General features: G+C 42.4%; 1 long non-coding RNA gene across 2 annotated transcripts; it reads left to right on the top strand.

The window, feature by feature from the left end:
- Positions 1-17: 17 nt before the first annotated feature.
- Positions 18-24,946, top strand: LOC148107070 (uncharacterized). 2 transcript variants are annotated; one of them, XR_015723028.1, is made up of 3 exons: positions 18-225; positions 20,666-21,164; positions 24,319-24,946. It is a non-coding gene; the product is annotated as an uncharacterized LOC148107070 (long non-coding RNA). The 2 variants fall into 2 exon arrangements; XR_015723027.1 differs by lacking the exon at positions 18-225 and adding an exon at positions 19,105-19,273.
- Positions 24,947-25,479: the final 533 nt, after the last annotated feature.

The raw sequence follows: 25,479 nt of genomic DNA, 5'->3' as shown, positions 1-25,479 counted from the left end.
GTCTCTATAGAGTTGCCTGAAACCCATTCAGGGCAGAGAAAGCACCGGGCTCCGCATCTTCAGCTCCGCACTCGCACCTGCATCGGGGAGCAGCTGTGGCTCCGCCTCCTTCCCATCGGAGCGTGAATAGTCGGTTGCCCACCCCGCATCACATGGCGCGCCCGCCTCGTTCGTCCCACTTCCTGTCCTGCTGTGGATGTTTCGTAGCACGTCATAGACACAAGGGTGAGTGCAGTGTAATAAGGGATTTGGGGAGAGGGGGACCACGTTCGTGTGCTTTTGTGAATGTATATTGCTATAATGACGCTATTTTATTACTGGGTACTGCTGTGTCTCTTCTGGTGCCTCCTGTAGGCATTAAGCTTTGTCAGAGGGGCTTAGGTATAGGAAAGGGCATCGTGTCCGCGGGGTTCGGTACGCTCCACGGTTTCCGGCACCGCTGTGGTCCTGGCACGTGTGCTCCCCAGGAAAGGGACACAACCCTACGGATGTGGGAGGGAGAGCTGGGTAAGACGTAGTTGGGGCACAGACAGTGCGCTGCTTGGTGTGTACGCGAAAACGTGCTTGTGGGAAGGTTGTCGTTATCTTCAGGAATCCTCTAGCTCCGGGAAGGGCAGTCTTTTCCCAGGTCTGAAGGCTCCCAAGAGAGGTCAGAACGTCATAATATACAGAAAATAACCAAGCACAATTAATACACATACCGACTGTTGACAAGGGTGTGGAGGAACTGGAATTCTCATACACTTGGGAAGACAGTTTGGTAGTTCCTTTACAGTGTAAACATTTACCTGCTTTGTGACCCAGTGATTCCACAGTTAGGGGTCTCTCTGCCCAAGGGAAGTGAAAGTGTAACTCCATACAGATATTTGTACCCTCGTATGAGGTATATAGCTGGTGTATTTCGGATAGCCAGGATTTTGTAAACCATCTGAATGTATGTCAGCAGGTGAGTGAATGAACTGATGGTGGTGAAGTCATGTAATGGACTACTGTTTGTTAACACAAAGGAGCAACAAGTGAATGTGCACGTGAATGAACACCACCATGAATGAGTCTCAGAATAATTACGCTGAAAGAATCCAGTGCATGCCAAATGTCTATAATATATTTCATATCATTCTAGAATTCTTATAAATTTATGTAAAATATATGTAAAATTGTAGAAAATGCAATCTAGGATGACAGAAAAATGTTCAGTGGTTTCACGGGGATGGGGTGAGTGTTAGGGAGAGGTCAATGGCAAGGGGATCATGTAACTGTTTGAGGTGATGCATTTGTTTGCTATTTTTGGTGTCAGTTTCCTGACTGCAAATTTTATTAGTTTCCTAGGGTTACTATAATAAATTACCACAAACTGGTTGGCTTAAAGTAACAGAATTTTATGACGTCAGTTCTGGAGACTAGGAGTCCAAACTCAATGTGTTCCAGGGTCATGCTTCCTCTGAGGCGTCTACGGGAGGATCCTTCCTTGCTTCTTCCAGTCTGTAATAGTCCTGCGTGTTTCTGGCTTTGGGGCAACATCCCTGCAGTCTCTGCCTCCATCTTCATATGGCCATCTTCCCTGCATCTGTGTCTTTTTCCGAAGTTCCCACTTCTTAAAGGAAGGGAAAAATGAGGGGGGGGGGACATCAGAGGGGAGACGAGCCATGAGAGACTATGAATTCCGGGAAACAATCTGAGGGTTTCAGAGGGGAGGGGGGTGGGGGGATGGGTTAGCCCGGTGATGGGTATTAAGGAGGGCAGGTATTGCATGGAGCACCAGGCGTGATACAAAATGAATCATGGAACAGTACATCAATAACTAATGGTGTACTGTATGGTGACTAACATAAAAAAAAAAACAAAAAACACTAGTCATATTGGAATTCCAATACGACCTCATATTAACTAATTACATCTGCAGTTACCCTATTTCCAAATAAGGTCACATCCTGAAGAAACAAATATTTCAACATATCTTTTTAGAATTTGACCAATATATGTTTATTTACATACTCAGAACTTATCAAATTGTATTCTTCAACATGTGTGGTTAATTGTATGTCAATTAAACCTCAATAATCTGTTCAGAGTTGCTGAAAAGAGAGTCCTATAAGCAATACACTATAGTAGGCCAAATTCTAGATCTGAATTTTTACAAAAGAAAAAAAAAAACAGCATAATAAGAATAGGCTGTGTATCATATGAAGGAAATTGAAAAAAACATTCAAGACACCAGAGTCATCCCATTAGAAGTTCCCTCAGGAGAGAAGAGAATGCTGTCAGGAAGATGAAGCATCATGATTTTATCCACAGGGTGTCCATTACATGGGTGAACTGTGGCAGGCTTACTGCTTAGAAGACATTCAGTTGAAAAGGGTCATAGGCAACACCAAGTTTTGAAAGTACAAAATAATAGCTATGTTTTCAAAGTTTAAAGGGTCCTTTAAATTTACAGAAATGTGTTTCAAATACCCACCCACAGGAAGGAAATAGGACCATTGGCATATTTAAGTATCTTTACAAATTAACATATTCAAATGTTAATTAAAATTCAAATAAATAGATTTAATAAGAAAATGTATATTTTAAAATAAAAGAGATTTAAGCACGGTGGCCATTGAAATAATTTTCATATAAATTTCTGAATACATTTTAGAAATTGGCAGAGTGAAATTTAAAATAGCTTTTATTTGATTCAAAAATTGTATTTTAACTTTTAGTAGGGTACATTCGAAGACTAAAATATATTATTGAATATGACTTAATTAGACAGTACCTGCAGTGATTTAGTACAATTTTTTTCTTATACTGGACATAGAAAAATAAGAGAAATCAAATATAACTTTTCTGGTATACAAACCTATTCAAAACTGCATCTAGATTCATTTTCTAGAAATACTTGAAATAGGGGAAAGATTTCTTCTGAAAATTGCTGAATTTTTTAAATCATTATTAGCATTTCTGCCCATTAATAATTACCAAACCCTTTTTTCTCCCTTCAAGACCTCCTCTGTTCTAATTTTATGATGTTACTCCTAAAATCTTTGTGTATCTACTAACCTAGTTCTTGGGCTGGTAGTGAATTTATTTTCTAATTACAGGTGGCCTGGTTTAGGTCAGACAGTGATGGGTCTCCACCTGTATGTTGAGTCAGGAATGAAGTCTTATCATCCTGGTGTGCTAGCATGGAGTCCAGTGAGCTATCCAAAGATATGCTTTTTTTCCTAAATGAATTGAAGCCAAGGGGATGAGTGTCTAGCTCTCATTTGGTTGGAGGTCTAGTGTGGAACCATGCTGAGCTGATCACTGAATGAGTCTTTGTGGAACATCCTTCCATGTGCCACTTTCACTGGACAAAAATCCCCTGGGGGTTACATGAGAATAAATGGAAAAAAGTATTTTACCTTTATTAGTTTTATGAGACTAAATTTTAGATTCAGCATTATTTTCTTTTCCTAGTTCTTCTAAACTTTAGTGATCATGAAAGTCAATTTGTTCCACTTCTCATTCATTTACCAATGGAAAACAATCCTTGGGGGCCCTTTTAAGATTACATTAAATGTAATTATCTGGTTTCAAGTGAGTAAGACCCTAATTACTTTTGAAAGAAGGTGCCTGAATGATATACCTTCAACCTACGTCCAATTTGTTCTACTCAGACAACCATCAAGGAAAACATTCAGTGACAGAAATACAATGTGTAGTCTAATTTGGTATGGAATGAATATTTTCTGCAAGGCTAATTACAACCTCCTGGAAAAAAAGACCAATCTCTTGTCACTGACACAGTAGGTCAATAACTATATTTACATTCCCCATTGGCACCTGCTATGTTCTCCAGTAATCAACTCACCAGTAGATAGGACATACTTACCATGCATAATGTGGTTTTAAATGTACTATTACATTTTATTTTTTTATTAAAACATTTTTAATTTAAATTCAATTAATTAACATGTAATGTATTATTTGTTTCAGGGATACAGTCTGTGATTCATCAGTCTTTTTTAATACCCAGTGCTCATTACAACACATACCCTCCCCAGTGTCCATCACCCATGTACTATTACCTTTTATTTATATCTATTTTTCAAAGCAAGCACATAAGCTAAACTATTTATTTTCATTCATTAATTAAATTTAGGTACAGAGAACTCATGAATTCATCTAAACAAAACATAAATTACAACTAGCGCTAAGACTAAGCAAATTTTATTGCAGCAAATACTGCTATAAAATCTGCAGTTTAGTGTGAAACTGTGATTAATGCCCATGTTTGCCAGGTAATACCTAGGGAAGTTGTTTGGTGGGGTTGTTTGTTTGTTTTGATTGACATTGGATTTCTAGTCCTTGTCTATAAGAAATTGAAAGATTTTTATATTTCTTTTATTTTTGCTTGTTTATATTCTTTTTACTTTTTCTGGTTTAGTCTCACAGACTGATTTGGTCTTACAGCCAGCAATCATGTGTGAGTGTACGTCTGCATGATAGCAAAGGAGTGACTTTTCCTTCCTTTGAGTATTAACCTTAATGTGCCTTATTTTAGTTTTCGTTTTCCCTTGGGCAATGTTCTGAGTGCATACTTTGACGTCTACAAATTCTCCTGCAAAACTACATGTGGCTCCTTTCAAATTGAGTCTTCCCCTCCCCAGCCTCCCAAAGATAATTTCAAAAATTTGATCAGAAGTCATAACCTGGCAGCCTGTAAGCCAAATTCATTCAGCAGATGTGTTTCTATTGCAATGACTGTTGTGAGTTATATTGTTTTGTTTTTACCTCTGTAGTATTTTTTAATTGAATAACTTTTAAAAATCGGGAAATTTCATGTAACCTGGCTTTTGAAAATTGTGGGATTTGCCAACATGGAGTTCACTTTCTACAGGGAAGAAATCTTCTGGAATCGAGTCCTTTTAGCCTTGGCAAGTACACATCAGTTTACCATAGATTTCAACAATCATGATTTTTCTTATCTTGGCTCGTTTCATTCATGTATTACCTGCTTGGTCCAAGTAGCCATTTGAGAGTGTAATATGTGATTAATATGCATTCAAAGAGCATATATATTGGAGGACCATGCTTGTGCTTATGGCTACAGTTTGGCTTAGTTTCCACTAAATGACGTAGCTGCTTGACGGACAAAAGCAGTGCTCTGAGAAAGCGTCGTTTATATGGTCATAGTTTACTAAAATTCAAAGTGTTTTACCTATATAAAAATAGCTGTTTATTAAATATAAAGGCAGATATGGATAAAACATATATACATTTCCATTACAAGACAAAATGACGTTAAAGCAAGATGTGAGGGGCACCTCACCCCGCAGTTGGTTAAGCATCTGACTGGCTCCGGGCACATTCTCTGAGTCCTGGGATCGAGCCCCCACATCAGGCTGCATGCTCGGTGGAGAGTCTGCTTCTCCCCCTCTCCCGTTGCCTCTCCTGCTCACTCTCTCTCTGTCTCTCAAATAGTCTTTTAAAAAATAAAAGAAAGCAAGATGTGAAAATAAAAACATATAAGTCTAGTTTTAACTTGCCCACTATGAGTGAAGTTGGTGTTTTTTCTTACTGGTTTATGAAGACAGATTTACTTTCAAGTACACCTTGGCTATATACAGCCCTGGGGCAAGTCTTGTCTCTCTCCCCTATGCAGTAGTTCTTCTGCTGTTAGCCAAGTGCCAGAACCCACCCACGGAGAGCACAGCAGTACTGGTTTTACCTCTGAATCTCAGAACTGAGACCAAGTCCTCACTGAATCTGTAGGGACTGAGCTGTGTCTCATTCTTCTCCTGTCGTCTGACTCAGAAGCTGCCCTTCAGGGTGGTAGCTGAGCCCACTAAGGTTGGCATGGCATACCAAGTCCGCCTTCTTCTTGCTGTCTCTCTCTCCAGCTTCTCTTTGTGCCTTATCCCAGTGCTCTGCTCTCTTTACCCTGAATGCTCACATGAAATCTAAACCCTTCGAACCCTACATCTTCCATTGTTACGTTTCTAAGTAGCAAAGCATCAAAACACAGCTGTTTCTGGAGAAGTTTTTAATGATACTCTCTTGTATGCTTTAAACAGGATTAAACAGTGTTAAACAATTTTTTAAAATTCGGTATAATTTTTTTTAAAGCATTTCCTACTTCATCTTTCCCATAGCGCTAAGGGATGTAGGGACACAGCTGCAATCTTCACTTGCTCCAGCTCTACCTTTGTTGTTACTGTTGGGTTTCCCCAGATGCCGCCTCCTGTCTACAGTGGCTCTCCCTACTACTTTTCATAATGAGTTGGGTTTTAGTATTCTCTGTAGGTGTCACCGATGGCCTAAGTGGCCTTGAGAAGAACTCCATGAAAGGAGAGGATGTCTGAAGTGGAGGAGAAAGGGACGCCATTGAAGTTAATCACACGTGATGGCGATTCAACCTTCCTGTAATTAGTATTAGTTGCTAGAATGAAGCTGAGAGTAGAGAGGAAGATAAATAGTGATCCTTTCGTAAAATCACAATATAGGTAAAAATACAACTTTATTTCTATCAGTACAAGGTGTATGTAGAAACATCACATAATCCCTGATACTTCGTGTAGCTGATGAAGTGAAATATGCCTGATTTCAAATCACCACTTCAGCGCATGTTTTCAATGTGTTTTCATCTAGAAGTTTTATTTCTTGAAATCGAGATGTCAGGGAGTGGCCAAGCAGGATGATTAGCTCAGATCATTTAAGGAGTAGACCTTGGGCAACCTTGTTAAATTTTGAAGATAATTTTTTTTAAATATAGCTTTATAATAATGTGGATTGAAATAATAGAAGCACTTCATTTTAAAAATCGAACATATCTGTACTTTAATGATTTTTCTTCAGTATTGCAAATTAAATTTTTATTTGTAGAATTTAGTAAAAGCAGAGTGGGGCATAGTACTTAAGCCTACAGTCTTACTCAAATTAAAATACCTGGATCTTTTAATTGATAATATCACTTAGAAAGGTTGTGATCTAATTAGTAACGTTGCTGTGCCTGGTTTTCTGATTTGAGAGATGGAAATGATAATAGTCATATATTAATACTAACTTAATGGAAAAAGAGGCTTTGCAGATGGGAAATACTCCTATCCATTTGACTGATGCCCTGATTTAGTTAATTCTAGGTCCTTCTTGCAATTAACAAATATTTACCAGCACGTAGGTGTTCTGGTGCTTGCTGTGGAACGTGTACTGGGTAGACCTCCCATCTCTCCTCATGTGACTGCCTGGTAGGTGGCAGGGTAGAGGAGCCCCTTATGACTGGGCTGCAAAGAGGAGTTCGTGGGGGAATTTGGCGTTGACAAAGCAGTTACTAAGAATTTCTTATCTTCCAATCCCACGTCAGTTCCCACGGTTTATTGTCTCTGGTCAATATTATTTGCTGTGGATTAGGTACACATGGCTTTTATTATTTTGCTAGTAATGTGGACATTTTCCTTCTTTACACATTGGCAAATGTACATCATGTTCTGTTTCCTGATGGCCTCAAATGTCTCCACTAATTCCTTAATGTAAAAGTCAGCAGTGGGAACAAGGCTGACCACAGTACTATGTCAGGAGGAATCCTAAAATTCCTAAGAAAGATGACATAAAGGTATTGTAGCTTATTCAAGAAGAGCGTGGGGATTGGAATTGTATCCCAGTTTGAACACAAAAGCTTCCATTGGGTGACTAGCTGGGCTTCTTTAAACAAATCAGTCAAACTTATCTATGACTGATTTTTCTTGTTCTTAGAATAAAGCAAATCTGGACAGATTGAGAGTGATGTTGGATAGGCAAGGAAAGTTAATATATGAAAAGCACCTAGCAAAACACCTGGCATACAGCACCCATCCAAGGAATGATAACAAACCTTATCATCATCAAAATCATCTTGGGGATAAAGATCAACATTACAATGACTTGCAATTTTATGCCTTTTAAGGCCTGGCTTTTCAGAGATCCTGTTACCCTGTTTCAGGTCTTTTATTTACAATATTAAAACAAGCGGTGTTTTGGGTTTTCTCTGTACGAACCAGCTTTAAAAAGTGGTAACAAGATTGGTAGATCATAGGATGTGAAAGGGTGAGCCATCATTCTAAATGGTGTATCCACGTTTCATCAAAAGAAATTGAGATGTAATGTTTTTCCTGCTTTAATCAATATAAATACCAAAGTCAATATTTGCATTCTTGAAATAGAAGCAGACAAAGGACCCTAACACTTCCCTGGTAAGGTGGCCATTAAGTTCCAGTTAGCCTGAAATAGGCCCAGATTATGTTTGTTTTCCCGGTATCCTTATTATCAGTGTCCCTTTTACTCTTAAAAGTTCAGTTTGGAAAATAGTATATAACTTACATGGTTGCAACGTAAAATGGTAGACTTGTTAGGCTGTGGCAAATTTACGTAGCAAACTGAGAAAAGCACTTGACCAAATGTGATTTTTGAAATTCTGCTACCTACCTGTCTGACATGAGGACCTCCATAGTTCTCCTGGATCTAGTTGAAAACCTTTGTTATTCTGAGAACCTCCAACATAGGAGGAAGAACTGTAAACCTAAAAGGTGATGTCGTGATTGAGATCTAGTGGTTTTAGTGATTGACTAGGATTTAATGCTTTGATGGCGATCAGATTCCCATACGAAATAGTTTTTTTGTAAACCACAGTAAAGTGCTCCATGCATATCCCACTTAAAGAAAACATATGAACTTGACTCAAAAAGAAATCAAGGTTATTTTATGAACTAATAATTGCTAAAATACTTCCCATTCTGATAGCTCTACTGCTGCATTTAATTGCCAAAGTACGTGTTCTTGGGAACGCACGGACAGATTTTGATTTTTTTTTAATAAAAGATAATTATCCCAAAGTCACACAGAAAAGCATCTCTTTTATTTTAGACAGAGTCACAGTTTAAAAAAAAATGAGTAGTTACATTCACATTCAATGTGTATTAACTTTTTAGAGACTCTTAATATGTTTGTATTTTCTTTCTATTCCTTCTAGGTAAACTCTTACCTTCACTACCTATCCACCTGTTTTCTAGCTAGTATTTTTATTTATTACTTACAGCTCACTTACTTGATCCCAAAGAAAGATCAGATTTAATTGGGAAATTGAGCAGAAGAAATGCACTGGCTTAGAAGCAAGCAGTGGATACTAGCCAACTTTAGGGAGTTAGGCGGCCTTTCGCTTACAAAAGTTGTGGCCAAGAGGCAGGTAAACTACTCTGTAGTCATCGTCTAAGGAAGTACTGCCTAATAGGGTTCTTCTGTACTTGCAATTAACCATCTTGCTGTGGATCGAAAGTAGAGTCCCTTTATGTCAAAGCTACACTCTGCTATGGAATGTTAAAGTGAAGTTCCATCACACGTACAGTATTAAGTCCTGCACAAGATATGTCTGGGAGTGGTAGGTGCCAATCACCCACCCAGTCTACCCCACACTCCCACCCACAGGGCTGCTCTCCTGCTTTTCCCACCTGGGTTGAAAGACCTACCAGATCATACTCATGGATAAACAATGCCATATACAATTACTCCTCAAAACTTCCTATTTTTTCTGAAATATTTGATTTTATTCCTTCTGTTGTTTAAAATCTTATCTCTGTATGTAATAATAAAAATAGAAGTAAAGGACAAGATTTTCCTGCATCTCCATTTATATGTCACTAACACTGGAAATTTGTTTCATTCAAAGCAATTCATTGTATAAAAAGGTATTTATTTGAAGTCTCTTATTTAGGGTCTTCCATATTGCTCCATGTGGGATAAATGTTTGAATTTTCCATTTTACTTTCCACATTATTATAGGGACATCAATGAAATTGAAATCTCGGTTAAAAGTACATCATTTAAGTAAATTATAGGGACAAATGAACTTTTGGGTAGAATTACACATTTTAAGTAAGTGAATACAATTTACAATTGGTATGGGCGGACTGTTTGGATAACTATATTGGAATTTTAAAATCTGATTATCTTATTCATGTACAAACCCAACTCCTCTCTTTTATGTTGAGAATTCTTGGTATGCTTTGACTTGCTCTGGAGATTCACATGAAGTCCTTGGACTTGAGATAATTACTTCACTTATACTAACTCACATATACTAACTGCAAGACTACTTTGTAGTCTCTCCTGAAAGAGTTCTCTAAACCTTACAAAATGTTCTTTCTCTGATTTAACTACACAGAGTTGCCTTACCGAGAAATGTGAGTATAGTTTTCTTTTTTAAAAAGGGAAAATATTTTCTCACAAAAGAACAAAGCCATGAATCTATAGAATATCCCTTCAAAATATTACTGTTGGATATTTCTTGTATACTTTTTGGACTAAATGTATATATCAATATAAAAAGAGCATATAGGTTTATGTGTAGATACTCCCATTTAAAATGTCACTCAAAAAATACAGTTTCATGTCATGAAGAACATACGTAAGGGGTTTTCAACATATATGATTAATTACAAGGCTTTGAGTCCACAGATAGAAATATCACCAGAAAACTGTAAAATCTCAGTAAAGATACAAAACCACAAATGCTTTTACGCCATCTACTTCATGAGAAGTAGCTTCTAGTTTCAGCTAGAATAAACATAAGAAAAATATTTTGACAAATACAATTCTAATTCTGGTCAAAGGGATGTAAACTACATCTTCTACATCTTAATTATAGTTGGATCCTTTAGGGTAACTACTAGATGACTTGGAGGCCGTCAGTTTCTACTAGAAATGAGAACAAAGTATCCTTGTTTGTGTCAAAGATGTGGTTTATCATTTAGAACCAGAAATAGCTTTAGAAACAATTAGGCCTGTTCTCCAATGCCTGTGCATTTGAATATTAACCATGCAAAAAGCAAAATGTTGACTATCTCAAACTCCAAAATTTAAATAGGAGATATTTTTTTCCAATAGGATAATTCATTCATCTGCATGATACATTTTATATAAAACATACCACTAGTTAACTTATCAAGGCAAAGCTCAACTTAAATGCTATGGTGTTGGATTGGAGAAAGCTTTTTTAAAATGACAAAAAGCTCACAAATATATAAATAGCTGTGTTTAATTACATTAAGGTAAAACTGCATATAAAATTCTACAAACAAAAGATAAAACTGGAAAAAATTATAATTCCTTTAACAGTTAAGGAATTCATATTCCTATCATGTCCAGCATCCATGTGAATCAGTTGGGAAAAGACCAATGTCCAATGAAGGATTGGGAAGATGACATGCATGTGGGGAAAAATCTCATCCTCACTTATACAAATTGAAACTCAGCTATGTAACATACCTATCCTATTCCTATAGTTAAAAAAAAAAAATTACTGACACAATGTGTCAATGGGGTGTCAGGAAAGAATGCATTCTCATGTGTTGCTGGTGGAAATATACACAATACAATACAACAGGCAGTTTGGCAATATTTCTCAAAATTGAAATGTATAATTCATTTTGCTTAATAATTCCCCTTCTAGGAATTTATCCAGTGACATACATGCTATGTAAATGACGTCTGTGCAAGATTTATTTGGAAATAAATGTCCCTGTAATAACTCTGCCCCAGTCCGAGGAGCCCACTGAGGCTCCGCGAAGTTGGGTGGCATTCCCCAGACTCCCAGGCAGGAGGTGGGCAGATCCCACTGGGCTGTGGAGGGGCAGGGTGCTCACCTTGTCACCAGCTGGTCCAGCACCTCCTGGGTGGTAGCATAAGCTCTGTATGTGGCCAGGAGCATGGAGACGTAGCTGAGGTCTCCGTCTAGGAAGGCGGGCAGCAGGTGTTCTACTCGCTTCTTCAGCAGCTCTGCCCGTTGGGGCCGCACCACGCAGGTCCCATTGCTCTTCACGGTTGAGGCCTTTCTAGCCTGAGGTGGGACAGGGGAGACATGCGGTCTTCACTGCGGTCACCAGGAGGGTTGGGGGTTGGAGCCCAGAGCAAACCCCCAGGCTCTCGGTGACGTAGGCAAAGAGGTGGGACAGGAGGGCCCACAGTAGACAAAAGGAGCAAGGTGCCTGGCTGGTTCTGTGGGCTCAGGGTCCGCCTCTTGGTTTCGGCTGAGCTCCTGATGCTCGCGTCCTGAGATCGAGTCCGTCGTCAGGCTTCGCACTTAGGGCAGGGTCTGCTTGAGGATCCTGTCTCTCCCTCTGTGTCTCCAACCCCCGTCTCTGTCTCTGTCTCTATATCTGTCTGTCTCTCAAAAAAATAACTCGTGCAATCTTTTTAGGGAAAAAGGAGAATGGCAACAATATGGGGATGTGAGGTGGGGGGTGTGTGAATGGACGTCGGTATCTCAGGTCAGATCGTTAGGTGAGTATTGACAGCCGCTCCCTGCACTAACGGCATCGTCCCTGTGATTTCTGACGATGTATGTCAGGCTTGAGAACACAGAGACTGTTTCATGGGTGGGGGTGCTCGGGATTTTAGGGCACGTAGGATGTTCCGTGCAGTGCTGTGAGTTGGCAACAGAAGGGAATCACATGAACGTCCTGCATCTGTGAAGGGCTCAGTGGCTGCGGTAACGGATGGGCCTTCTGGAATGTTGTGCAGCACAAGGAGGAGCCTGCTCCGGACCCTGGAGGGGCCCCAGGGATGGGTTCCTTCACAACCAAAGGGCAGAGCAATAGGCATAGTACCATGAGCCCCAGGCACCTTTGGGGAAAAGTCTCCCAGCTCAGCAGGATCTCGAGCAAGGGATGAGAGGTGGTTTAAGGTGGCTTTTTTGATATTCGTACAGATATGTGGATAGGGACTGTGCATAGGGCGAAGGCCGTTGGCAGGGCCCTGAGGGCAGGTTTGGGGAGGAGATGGGGATCCAGGTTCACATGGGAGCAGGAGTCTAGGAGGGAGCCCCGAGGAGCCCAGAGGCTGGTTTCTGGGATCTGGGTCCCTTTGTGCCGCATCGGTGCCCTGGGTGCTGGGTCCCTCCGGCACCTCCACTCACCCTGAGCCAGCGCTGGACTTTGTTGGCAGTAGGGGACTCCTTCCTGTCCTTCAAGGAGGTGGGGCAGGGGATCCCATCATTCAGCTCCTGCCCTGCCTCTTGTGTGGAGCTCTGTAAAGACAGTGCCCGGCAGCCAGGCGGGAGGCCTCAGAGGTCTGTCTGGCTGCCTTTGCTGGTCCTCAGACCCAGGGGACTCCCTTGCAGACCCACCACACCCCAGGATGCACGCAGCTCCACCATGGAGAGAAAAGTGACACAGCTCGAGGGCCTTGGATTCACTCTGGCCCTGGTGAGAGGCACCTCAGGAATCCTCTTTCCACCCTGCCCACCGTGGCATCGGTGTGAACATGAAGGCATCCCCAGGGTATCCACTGCCCTGCAACCTCCTCCAGCCCAGGGCGGGAGCTCCCCCACATACCCCTCTTTCCCTGAAACTGGGGGGATGGGGCTGCCCGGGGGTGGCTTGGAGAGGTGGCCTGGCCTGGCCTGGCCTGGTCTAGGCCGCTCGGTATTACCTTCCGGCACCTCCTGGCAAAGGCCCTGCAGCGTCGGGGGCGCGGGTTGAACCAGTGTCTGCAGCATGTGAAAAGTCCCTCACCCCGGGGTTTCTGAAAGCCACAGCCCCGGAAAATGGGCACGCAGCAAGAGAACATCTTTCACTATCGAATGTCTCTGGCCAAGTGAGCCTGATACGGGACCGCACTAGAATGTGGGTGCCTGGTGACCGGGGTTCCAAGTTCTGTGGGGGTCGGTTATCAGGGAAGTGACTTCACTTCCTGGGATCCCCTCCCCGAGTCCACACCTGGACTAGCACCTACACAAACAGTGCTCTGGGCTGCCGACTGCTCATCCCCTTTCTGCGTGCCATGCCACATGCGTACCCAGTGACGCCAACACAACCCTCTCCACAGGCCCTAGGGAAGGTCTGGGTGCAACCAGGGCCCCAGCTTAGAAACACCCCGGGCTCTGACGCAAGTCTCCATCTTCCCTGTTTTGGACCCCGGAGAAGCCGTTGTGCCCGTCAGGGATGGTCTGTGTCTTGCCTGTGCGATAGGGATTATTCCAGCATGTACTTCTTGCAGAAGTCCACAGGCATAGGTGGGATACCATCTAAGAAATTGGGGGAGTGGTGTCCCACGTAGGGAATACCTGCCACCACATTTTCTTCCTTTCTCACCTTCTCTGAGTCTGTAGCTCCTCCGATGCCACCCACAGTCCCTATTGTGTTGTGTGTGTACCTGTGCACATGTGTGTGCCCCAATACTCCTATTGTGCAGGCCCAGAAGATGAGAGTCCCACCTAGGGGTGGATTGGAAATAGCTTTCCCAGGTCTTAGTCTTTCTAATTTCCAAGGCAAACCCTGCAGAAGGCATTGGAGCCTTGGCTTAGAGGGGCTGAGCCCACCCTTGCCCCTAGACGCTGCCAGTCGTGTGTCACGAGCCATCCCTCCTTTCCTCTGGATGTCATGCGGGCAGGGGTGCCGTCAGTGGGTTGCCCTGGCCTGGGCTCCTCCTCAGACGGGTACGTGCTGGGATGCCTCCTGCCTGGGATGTCGATGCTTCTTCTCACCCCCATACCATCTCCAGGTCTACAGCCAGTTCCAAAACACAACCTCTTCCCAAGCTCCCAGTGAGTAGCTAGGTTCAGCCACGGCCCCACCGTTGAGGACACTCAGAGAGCTGGGTTCAGGCCTGGTTCTGCCTTCTTACCGGTCTGTGATTCTGGGCAAGGCACGGACCCTGCTGGGGTCTTCCCCTTGGTGCAGAGGCTGTCTCTTACGTAACTGATTTTATTTTATTTGAAAGATTTTCTGTGTTGGTTTGAGAGACAGAGTGTGGGGGGTGGGGAGGATAGAGGGAGAGGGGAGACAGAATCTCAAGCCGACTCTGTGCTGAGTGTGATGCGCAATGCTGGTCTTGATCCCAAGACCCTGAGTTCGTGACCTGAGTCCAGATCACGAGTCGGAGGCTTAAGCAACTGAGCCACCCAGGCGCCCTGGGAAAAGAACACTTTCGATATATTTCCAGGCAATGCAGGGATGTGACTAGTGCAAGGGGGAAGACAAACATGGGGGACTCTGCATTTCCCTAACTTACTGCCTAAAGAGATTTCATTTCTAGTCTACGGGTCAGGAATGAAGAATACAGGTGAAGCTCAGCCATTTCCATGAGTTGGAGACAGCAAGGTGGAAGTTTGGAGAAGTCAATATGGCTGTGGTTTACAGTACAGAATACTGAGGAGAGCTGCACAGAGAATGAGGACCTCAGAAAGCCATCTAGGATCACTTTTGAGTTGTCATAGAATTCCGCAGTAGGGCACATGTGTGAGGAACGTAGGTGGCGTGGGGAAAATAATAGTCCAGGGGAAGCAGAGAGGAAAATGTCACTAGCCTTCACACACAATCAGGAAAAGTCTGTGCTACCGGCAGCAGGCAGAGTGGAAAACCTCGTAATTCGTGGGACATTGCAAAGAGAGCTCAGAATACCAACAGAACAGTAGCAAAATACATTGAAGACTACTGTGATACCACCTAACAAACCTTTGGAAAGCTAGTCTGGAAGGATAAAATAGTTTTCCAGGAACCTCCCCATCAGAACAATCCTCAAGGGTATGTGTAGAAATATAAGCCATAGTTAATATCTAACAATTAAAATTCACGATACCTGCCTTCCAACAAAAGATTACCAGGATGCAAAGGAGAAAAGTTCACCTCGTACTGAGGAGAAAGATTAAACAATAGAAACCTACCCAGAAATGAAAAAGACGATGGAAGTATTGCACATGGACATTCAAACAACTGTTAGAAAGAGGTTTTATATACATAAGAATGTACACAAAGGATGAAGTGAAACAGAGATATAGAAAATATGAAAACAAGGAAAACCCAACTTCTGGAGCTGAACAGTAGCACGTCTAAGATGAAAAATGTAGTAGATGGCCTTTCTTTCACGTTAAACACTAAATAGCAAAAAGAGAGAGAGAGAGAGAGAGAGAGAGAGAGAGAGAACGTGAATGTGTGATGATTGCAGTTGTCCAGAATAAAGCAGAGAAAAGGAAGGGTGCAAACCACGCCCTGCACACAAACACTAGAGTATGTGTGAGCTTTGTAGCAATTTCACGCGACCTGGTAGATAAGAAATTGGCTGAGGTACAGAAAAAAACTGTTTGAAGAAGTAATGTCTGATTATGATCTGAATTGTATGAACCCTCTACACCCAGAGATTCAAGAATTCAGGAATCCAGCCAACAAAACCCCCAAACATAAAGATCATGAAAAAAACCCTCCTTATCAACCTACATCCCAATAAAATTGCTTCAGACCAATGATAAAGAAAAAAATCTAAAAAGCAGATGGAGATGAGTCCATTGTGTTACCTGTCACGTCCCTAATTCTGTAGATGGTCTCTGTTTCTTTCTAGTCTGTGGTACTCTTGGAGTGTCTCTTCACTTACAGGATCCCCTTTCCTATTTCTTGCAGGGTGGTTTAGCGGCCAAATCCTTTGAGTTTCTTTTTGTCCTGGAAGCTCTTCATCTCTGCTCCTATTCAGAATGACTCCTTGCTGGGTAAAGTATTCTTGGCTGCATGTTTTTCGCATTTAGTACCCTGACTCGATCACACCAGCCCTTTCTGGTGTGCCAGATCTCTGTGGATAGGTATGTGGCTAGTCTAATGTGCTTACCCCTCTTGGTGAAGACCCTCTTGTCTCAAGCTGCTTTCAGGATTTTCTCTTTATGTCTGAAATTGCAAACGTCACTACTATATGTTAGGGTGTTCCTCTATTCTTGTGGATTTGGGGAAGAGTCCTCTCTACCTCTTGGACTTGAATGCCTGTTTCCCTCCCAGATTAGGGAAGTTCTCAGCTAAGATCTACACAGATAGATCTTCTGTCCCTCTGTGTCTTCTCCCTCGGGGCCAGAAGTAATTCCAATATTGTTTCCTTTTGTGGCATCACTGATTTTTCGATTCTTCCACCCATGGTCCATTCGTTGGCTTTCTCTCTTTTCCTCAGCTTCCTTCCTTTCCATCAGCTTGTCTTTGGTGTCACTGACTCTGTCTTCTGCCTCATTGACCCTGGCCGTTAGAGCATCCACATCCAATGTAGACTGCATCTCAGTTAGAGCCTTTGGAATTTGGGCCTGATTCGATTTCATTTCTGCACTATGAGAGTCTCTCATGTCATTTATACCTTTTTCAAGCCCAGCTAGCAACTTTGTAATTGTCATCCTGAGTTCCAGCTCTGACATCTTACTTAAAACCGTATGCATTAGATCAGTGGCAGAGAGTGTTACCTCTGGCTCTTTCTTTTGCTGTGAATCCCTCCCTCTAGTCACTTTTCCCAGAGAAGAATGGATGGGGGAGAGAGAGATTAGGATCTCACAGGGTGGACAAAACAGGGTGATCCACTTGGTCCCGAGTGTCTTTTGGTCTGTGTGTTGGAAGTCACTAAATCCCAAAATTGTAAAGAAAGCCAAACTCTCTCTCTCTCTCTCTCTCTATATATATATATATATACGATTTATATATATATATGATTTATATATATATATATGATTTTTATATATATATATGATTTATATATATATATATAAATCAAATTGAATATAGCGACAGGAATCCAAAAATGAAGAATATATGTATAAAATGTCAATGTAAAAAATGAAAGTTAAGAAAAGATTGAAAAATGAAGAGTTGCTAAAATAAAAAAAAAGTAGGAAAGGGAAAAAAAAAAACGAAATGGAAAATTTTGAATGGAGAGAGAAATGAATCATGAGAAAAAGCCTCCCTAGCGCTGGAGTTTGGCCGTCCTCTTTGGTCTGTAAACTTGCTGTTCACTTGTTCTTTCACCTCGTTTTCGGGGGGCAGGGGCCTAGTGCCCTGATTCTCAGGTGTTTTTGCCTGGATGGGGATGCACTGCCCCTTGCCAGGGGGCCCGGTGGGGCTCAGGGTCAGCCAGTTGCTCTGTGTGCCTTGCGTTCCCAGAGGGCTTTCCCCGCCTCTTGAGAGGGTGAGAATGAAAACAGCCGCCCGCATCTGTAGGCGCGGAGGTGTGATGCTGTTGTGCGCCAAGTTGTGTAGACGTCTGTGGTGCTCCCCACACCAAAGCTCCTGGGGGAAGGCGGAGGGTCACAGCATTCCTGTCCTTTGCAGGGCTCCCAGATGGAGAGCTTCTGATCAAGTGGACTCCCCGTCAAGTGACTTCGTGCGAGGAGAGGGATCTCTCCCTTTTCCTCACTTGGGTCTCGAGCAGGAAGCGTAGGCACCGCTCTCACAACAACTGAACTGGAGGGTTATCAAGAATTGGGGCTGGCAGGGGCAGGGGGTCACTGCTGGAGGAGCCTGAGGGGTGTGGAGGGGCTATGCCCAGTGCCAAAGCCACCGGTTGAGGCTCTGTCCATCCTGCAGCTTCCATGAGTACCCAGTGTGCTTTGGAAATGAGGAGGTTGTGGAATATAGGTGAGGTTCAGTGGGGTGGAACCCAGAGCGGATGACCAGGAGAGAATTCTTGAGACGTCTTTGGTGCAAAATTGGTGGTTTATGACAGGACCCGTGGCAGAAAGAGCTGCTGCCCCAGCTTGTGAGGGGTGGCTGATGATAAGACTATGGGGTTGGGGGAAGGTAAGGAAAAAGGGAGGTTGAGATAATACTTGCATATGTTAAAGAAGACTCCCAAGGTACAGAGGCCTTGCCATTGTCTAGGGAAGGTGGTTTTGCCCTCTAGCAAGGCATGAACATTAAGACGGTTGGGAACTTCCTGGAGGAACATCACATATCCCACCCAGGAGTGGGGGGCGGGAGGTTGCGGGGTGTCAGCTTATGCTTTGTCTTCAGCCAGCCTTCTGCTCCCTCATCAGAGAGTGTATTCTGGCTTTCAGGATCCATTGCTGAATAAGCAATGAAAATCCAGCAAACAGAAAGAGGGCTACTAATTTAGGCCAGGGCAGAGGAGGAGGAGAAGAGACTAGGTGGACCCGAGAATTGTGAATAACACACATGATCCCGCTTTCTTATCACCCGTTTCCTTTTTATCTCCAAAAGCCAGAATGAAGCTGGAGATTAAAACAAGACAATTTGTTTCGTATTTCTATAACTTTGGGGTTTCATGGAACCCTATTTTTTAGCATCAAAGACCACTATGAGCTTTCATTTATTGGTCTAGAAATTGTTGTTCTTCTCTAAGCCATGCCTATACCTCGTTTAAGATCAGAAACTCAAGGATCAGAAAAATAAAAGCAAAGAAAAAGGCCAAAAGAGAAGAGGCGGTGTACCTACGGGCAGAAGCAGGTGGAGAAATAAAGGGGAAAAGAAAATGGCAGAGGATTGAACTGAAAATCATTGTCTCCATGAGTCTCTCCGCAGTAGCATCGGTAACATTTGGGGCCAGGGAATTTGGGGTGAGGGGCTGTCCTCTGCTTTCCGGATATTTAATAGCATCCTCGGCTTCTACTCAGTAAATGCCAGTGGCAACCCTTTCCCTTCCCCAGTTGACAATCGGAAACATCTCCAGGCATTGCCAGATATCCCCTGGGGAGCAACAGTCCTGATTAAAAACTAATGATCTGTATGTTAAATTGATAAAGCGGAAATTTTCAGGAGATAGACAGACAATGGATAGAGAGAAATGATAGATATTTCAGATATTATATATATATGTCCTAAAGGTTTTTGCTCTACCAATTTAACTTATAGGCTATTTAAAATTCACTTCCTCAGTCCTTTTCATATACATACACACACACACTCTTCATATATATTTTATATTTTATATATATATATGAAAAGGACTGAGGAAGTAAATATTTTCCTTTTACTACTATGTTGTAGTTCTTATTTCTATAGTGTTCCTATATACTGAACTATTATTATATCATTTGACTTTAATAAATTCAACAAATAAAATATATGGAATATAAAAACAGAAATTGGTTATATATATTTGTAATATTTATGTGTACTTATATGTAATGTATATATAATTTATATGTAAATATATATATATATATATATATATAACAAGTCATTCACAACTTAGATAAGTTTCTCAGTCTGATCATGTGTCAGGTTTCAGTTTGGTCAGTATCTCTTACTCATAGTATATAAACTATTTCTCATTCCTCCACTCAGCTAACATTTCCCCATTTTTCACACAAATTATTTTACATATACTCAGAGTTTAAAGAAAAAAATATTTTTAAATGCAAAAAGGCAACTCCTCCATTATCCCCAACACACACAGGCACACACACACACATGCACACACACACATGCAAACACCCTGCAGTGTGCGGAAGGTGCCCTAAGCCACAAGTAGGTGGAGTTCCCACTACAAAGTTGAGTGACAGTGCTTAGGAGTGGCTGCTGTCACATCTATATCATGACACTGATGGGTTACAGGAACAAGTTAGCTTCAAGCTCATGGTATGACACATGCCACTATTTAAAGGGACTTGACATCAAGGAGTGTCCATACAACAAGAGTCAAGAACCATGCAGACACAAATGGGAATCTTGCTGGGCCTCCTGTGGATACAGATTTGCTGTGAGTTAAGAACATCCAGCGGGATCCTGAAGACATTTCACAACTGAATTTGGGAAGAAACAAGGGTGGGAAGGAGAAGTGGAGGAAGAGAGAGAACACCAGTCTCTTGGGCTATGTCCTCTACCATGACGATGGAAGCTAGGGAGAGTTTTCCTACACTTGGAAACAGCTAGTCATTTTGCAGTGACCATCACCTATGCCTATTTTTCTTTCTCAACAGGGGTAAGAGCACAGATGAAGGTGGAACAGAGTCCTAAGGTCCTGACCCTCCAAGAGGGCAGAAATGCCTCAATGATGTGCAATTGTTCTAGCTCCATGACCAGTGTGCAGTGGTTCCAACAAAGCCCTGAAGGACGCCTCACATCCTTGTCGTACATTGCTTCTGGAATGCAGCAAAAAGGAAGGCTAATTTTCACAGTCAATACCAAGGAACGTAACAGCCACCTGTATATCACAGACTCCCAGCCTGGGGACTCATTCACTTATTTCTGCGCTGTGGAGGCACAGTGCTCTCCAGACACCTGCAGCCTGCACATGAAGCCATAGCTCACCCAGCCCACGGAGTAGGAGCAAGGGCCCAATACGATTCGCATTGCACGTCCATTGCCCTGCATCTCCTGACCCATGCAGAAAGCATTTCTAAATGCACCACAACTCAGCACTACGGGGCGGGCACTGGGATGGTTCATCCTGAGATCTCTGTGGCACTGTGTTACTAGGTAAATACTGCAGATTGATCATCAGATATGAGATATATCTGATTCTCTTTCTGGACAGGAATGAGCGGTCAACGTCAATGTGGAGCAGAGCCTCCCGCTTCATCTCTATGAGCAAGAAAGCACCAATCTCACCTGTATCTCTTCTGCATCTTTCTAGCTTTCACTGGTACAGACAGAACCCTGAAAAAAGCTCCAGGATCCTTTTTCTGATATATTTAAATGGGGAATAAAAGGAAGAGAAATAAATGAAGGACCACTATTAGTATGAAGGATGGGCAGAGCTTTCCGCATCCCAGACCAGAGATTCAGCCTCCTACTTCCACGCAGTGGGCGCATAGAGCTTCCCACCCGAAGCCTGAACCCAGGCGTGTGGCTGCAGTCCCCGCGCCCAGCAGCACGGGAGAGATGTTTGCACGCTCTCGCTATCTTCTAACGTGGTGTGGGGAAGGGCACACTTGATCAAAGGGATTCCACTTTCCAAACCCTTGGAAATGCTGATGAGTATTCAACGTAGTGACCGTCTCTGTCCGAAACTAAACCATGCCTAACCTCCTAATCTCTAAGTCGGGGAACCAGTGACTTAGCAAATCCAGTTAGCAGATCCCTCAAGCCCAGTTATAAAGCTTATGTTATGCGGGTATTTTCACCCTGAAAGCTGTTTTCGCCCCACCCTAAATGATGCTCGTGTATGAAGGGAAATCATAAGAAAGTCAAACCTTAGACATAAAGTGTCAAAGAAAGAGCAACGCTATGCTCTGTAATCCTTCTCTTGTCTTTTGTTCCAACTTCGTACAGTGCATTTAATTGTTCGCTCTGTTCATATCCATTTTCCTCTCTGTTAGTATGTGGAAAGCCGTTGAAAAAAATCTAGTTTCCAATGACAGATATGCTGTAGCATTTTGGGCGAGTAAGTCACCATTTTTGTACCTCCGAATCCTCATGTAGCTGGGGACGGTGTTTCCCGCCGCCATGACTCGTACTTCCATACATTCAATCGTCCAGCAGATATTTATTTGAGTACCTGTGAGACCTGGATAGGGAGCTTTGACTAAATGAAGAGTTCCTTTCCTCATTGAACATACAGTTGAGCGGGGAGCACATTTTTGTTATCATAAAGTTCCTGTAAACGAAGAGAAGAACTGAATTGGGAGAGAAAAGGATATTATGAAAACAAATACATGTCAGTCAGAGATCGCTTTCTGGGCTATGTGACCCCCCAGCCTGAAACCTAACCGTCTAATAGGAGTTCATCAAGCTGAAGGATGGAAGAGGGTAGGGAAAAGTGCTCCGGGTCAGGGAAAAGTGCAGGTGGTGTGTGTGTGTGTGTGTGTGTGTGTGTGTGTGTGTGTGTGTGAAGCAAAGCAGATCTTGGCAAATTTGAGTCCTAAAATATAATTTGCAAATGATAAGACCGTGTGCATGGGTGACTCTCATGCTAGGAGAGACTTAAAATAAACCAGATCCTTGAAATGCGTTGTCTGTATATTATAAGACAGCAAGGTGAAGGGTACAGGGAGCACTCAGCACGCCTACATACTCACAGAGCACGGAGAGGGATAGCTGCATTGAGGACTAATCAAAAGAATTGTGAAACTAATGAATGATAAGCAACATTACTTTTCTAGAGACCCTGATTCCTTTTTAAATGCAGAAAGCATTTCTAAATAAGATACACAGGATATGCTAAATATGATACATAAACATGACACATTTTGACTAGTGAATAAAATGGACAATTGCCTTTAAAAGAGAGGAAATATGTGAGTGTTATCTTAAGAGAAAAAGATTTTCTGGTTCTTGCAGTATAGCTAATAGTGGAATTATTATTCGAATAAAAAATTAAAGTGTTTCTTCCCATATAAAATATGCACTGGAAATTGTTTTGTTTTGTGTTCTGTTGTCTTTGCTCAAATCAATTCCAAAACATTATTTTGAGATTTATCATTAGCTGCAATCACTAGTTGCCCTACTGATTTAACATCGAAAGCACAATAGATTCTTCTCGTCTCTTCCATTGGATTAAACTGGGGAGACGTACACTACATATAGACCAAGAGTGAAGGCAAACAAACATGTTGCCTTTTGGCATCTTCTGGTGCCTTTCACGTTTACGGCTTCCTGCCATTTCTAAACTTTACAGGATTATGTAATGTTTTCTCATTTGACAATACAGAACACACAAAATAATCACATCTAAGTTCTAAGAGAGACGTTGCAGTGGATGATTTAATACAGAGGATAGGGGCGCCTGGGTGGCGCAGTCGTTAAGCGTCTGCCTTCGGCTCAGGGCGTGATCCCGGCGTTATGGGATCGAGCCCCACGTCAGGCTCTTCCACTGGGAGCCTGCTTCTTCCTCTCCCACTCCCCCTGCTTGTGTTCCCTCTCTCGCTGGCTGTCTCTCTGTCACATAAATAAATAAAATCTTTAAAAAAAAAATACAGAGGATAAATTTTGTTGTGTTGATCTGTGTTTTTAAGAGAAGTGTCCAGAATTTATATCAGCGTTAATTGCCTTGTGGCATTTGTTAATTCAGAGCAAATATGGACAGCTCTGAAGACCATGTTAGAACGCAATTACATTAAAGGCTAAGCTATCAAACTCCCCGTATTCTAAATCTGTAACCATGGTAAAGACAACATCATACCCTGTGTTCTCCCCAAACACCATCAATCTCTTATTCTAACATTTTTATGGGGGAGGGATTGCAAGTTGATCTTTAGGAAACAGAAATACATTTTCAGAATTTTTCTACATGAGGACTAAAGGGGGCAGTGCTTCCTTTTACAAAGATGAACAGTTAAAAACAGGGCAGCTCATACTGGAAATAGAAGGCTCTGTGGAAGGAAATGAATGAAGTGCAGGAAGTTGAAGTCATATTTATGGTTGCTTGGGCAGAAGAGAAGACAACCTGTGTCCACGGTAGAAATGGACAAGCTCCTGGGGGCATCGCTGTTGATTCTGTGGCTTCAGCCAGACTGTGAGTTCTGGGCGGGAGGTCTGAAAATAGTAGAAAACTTCCATGAGGCGCCACAAGGCTGGGAGATGGGATCATTGGGAAGTTGTGTTTTATTTTGCATTGTGTTCTGGCTCATGATGTTTTTCTGTGGGGACTTAAAAAATAGAATTTAAAATCTGTTATTCTCTTTCCGAACAGGGGTGAATGGTCAACAGAGGACGGGTGACCAGCAGCAGGTCAAGCAAATTCCGTCCCTGAACGTGCAAGAAGGAAAGATTTCTATTCTGAACTGTGACTACAATAATGATTTATTTGATTACTTCCCGTGGTACAAAAAATACCCTGCTAAAGGTCCCGAATTCCTGATATCGATATTCTCAGTTACGGGTAAAACTGAAGATGGAAGATTCACAGTCTTCCTCAACAAAAGCGCCAGACGCCTGTCCCTGCACATCGCAGGCTCCCAGCCTGGAGACTCAGCCTTGTACCTCTGTGCAGCATGTGCACAGTGCTCTCCAGGCACCTGCAGCCTGTACCCCAACCTGCAGCTGGCTCCTTGCCTCTTTGGGGTCTCTACTGGGAGGCACGTACTTGCTTCCAGTTACACACAGCAGTAAGAGAGGGTGTGCTTTAAAGTAGGAGAGTGGGCCGAGCTTTAAGGAAGACTAGATACGTAGCAAGTCCTACAAATGAGTTAAGGTCATTCCTTGGGTTTTAGGGTATCAAAAAGTCTAATCATTCTCCCTTTTCACTTACAGAGAGGGGGTACTACTTAGCTGAAGCACCCATCTCTGGTGATGCTTTGATTCCACTAGACCCTGGAATGAAAATACCATTTCCCCTGTAGCTTCGGGGAAAACATACACTTGAAATGGGGAAACCGGGGTCCTACTTCAAGTTCTCCCAGTGAATATTTGTGTGCCTTTCAGTACTAGCAATTATGTGCTTCATTTTTGTATCAAATGAACAAAATAATACCTCATCATCACTTCCGGATAATTGTATCTTTACACTAAATGCATTTGAGAATATACATGTTGTAAGTCATAATCATGTATTTGTTTCATCACTCACAAGATACTTCCAGGCACTGCTTCAGTAAATCACTTACTGTGTGTCCTTTTCCCAAGGAAGACACTGAACTATTTGACACGCTGTCCATCAGGAAATGTGCTGCCCTGGGGATCATAATAAATACAGGCATGTCATGAAGCTGGCCAGCTGCAAGGCTCTTGTTTTGGGGAGCCATCCCGACTCCCAGATGAGATGGATACATCACATTTGAGCATTTAGGGTGCAGTTCATAGTGTGAAGAACCAGGCCAAGGTCATTCTAAGAATTCAGAAGACATAGAAATAT

This window comes from Ursus americanus, chromosome 35, assembly GCF_024610735.1.
Source record: "Ursus americanus isolate L20-20 chromosome 35, mUrsAme1.1.p, whole genome shotgun sequence".
NCBI classification, from domain to species: domain Eukaryota; kingdom Metazoa; phylum Chordata; class Mammalia; order Carnivora; family Ursidae; genus Ursus; species Ursus americanus.
This window is presented reverse-complemented; position numbering and strand designations above follow the sequence as displayed.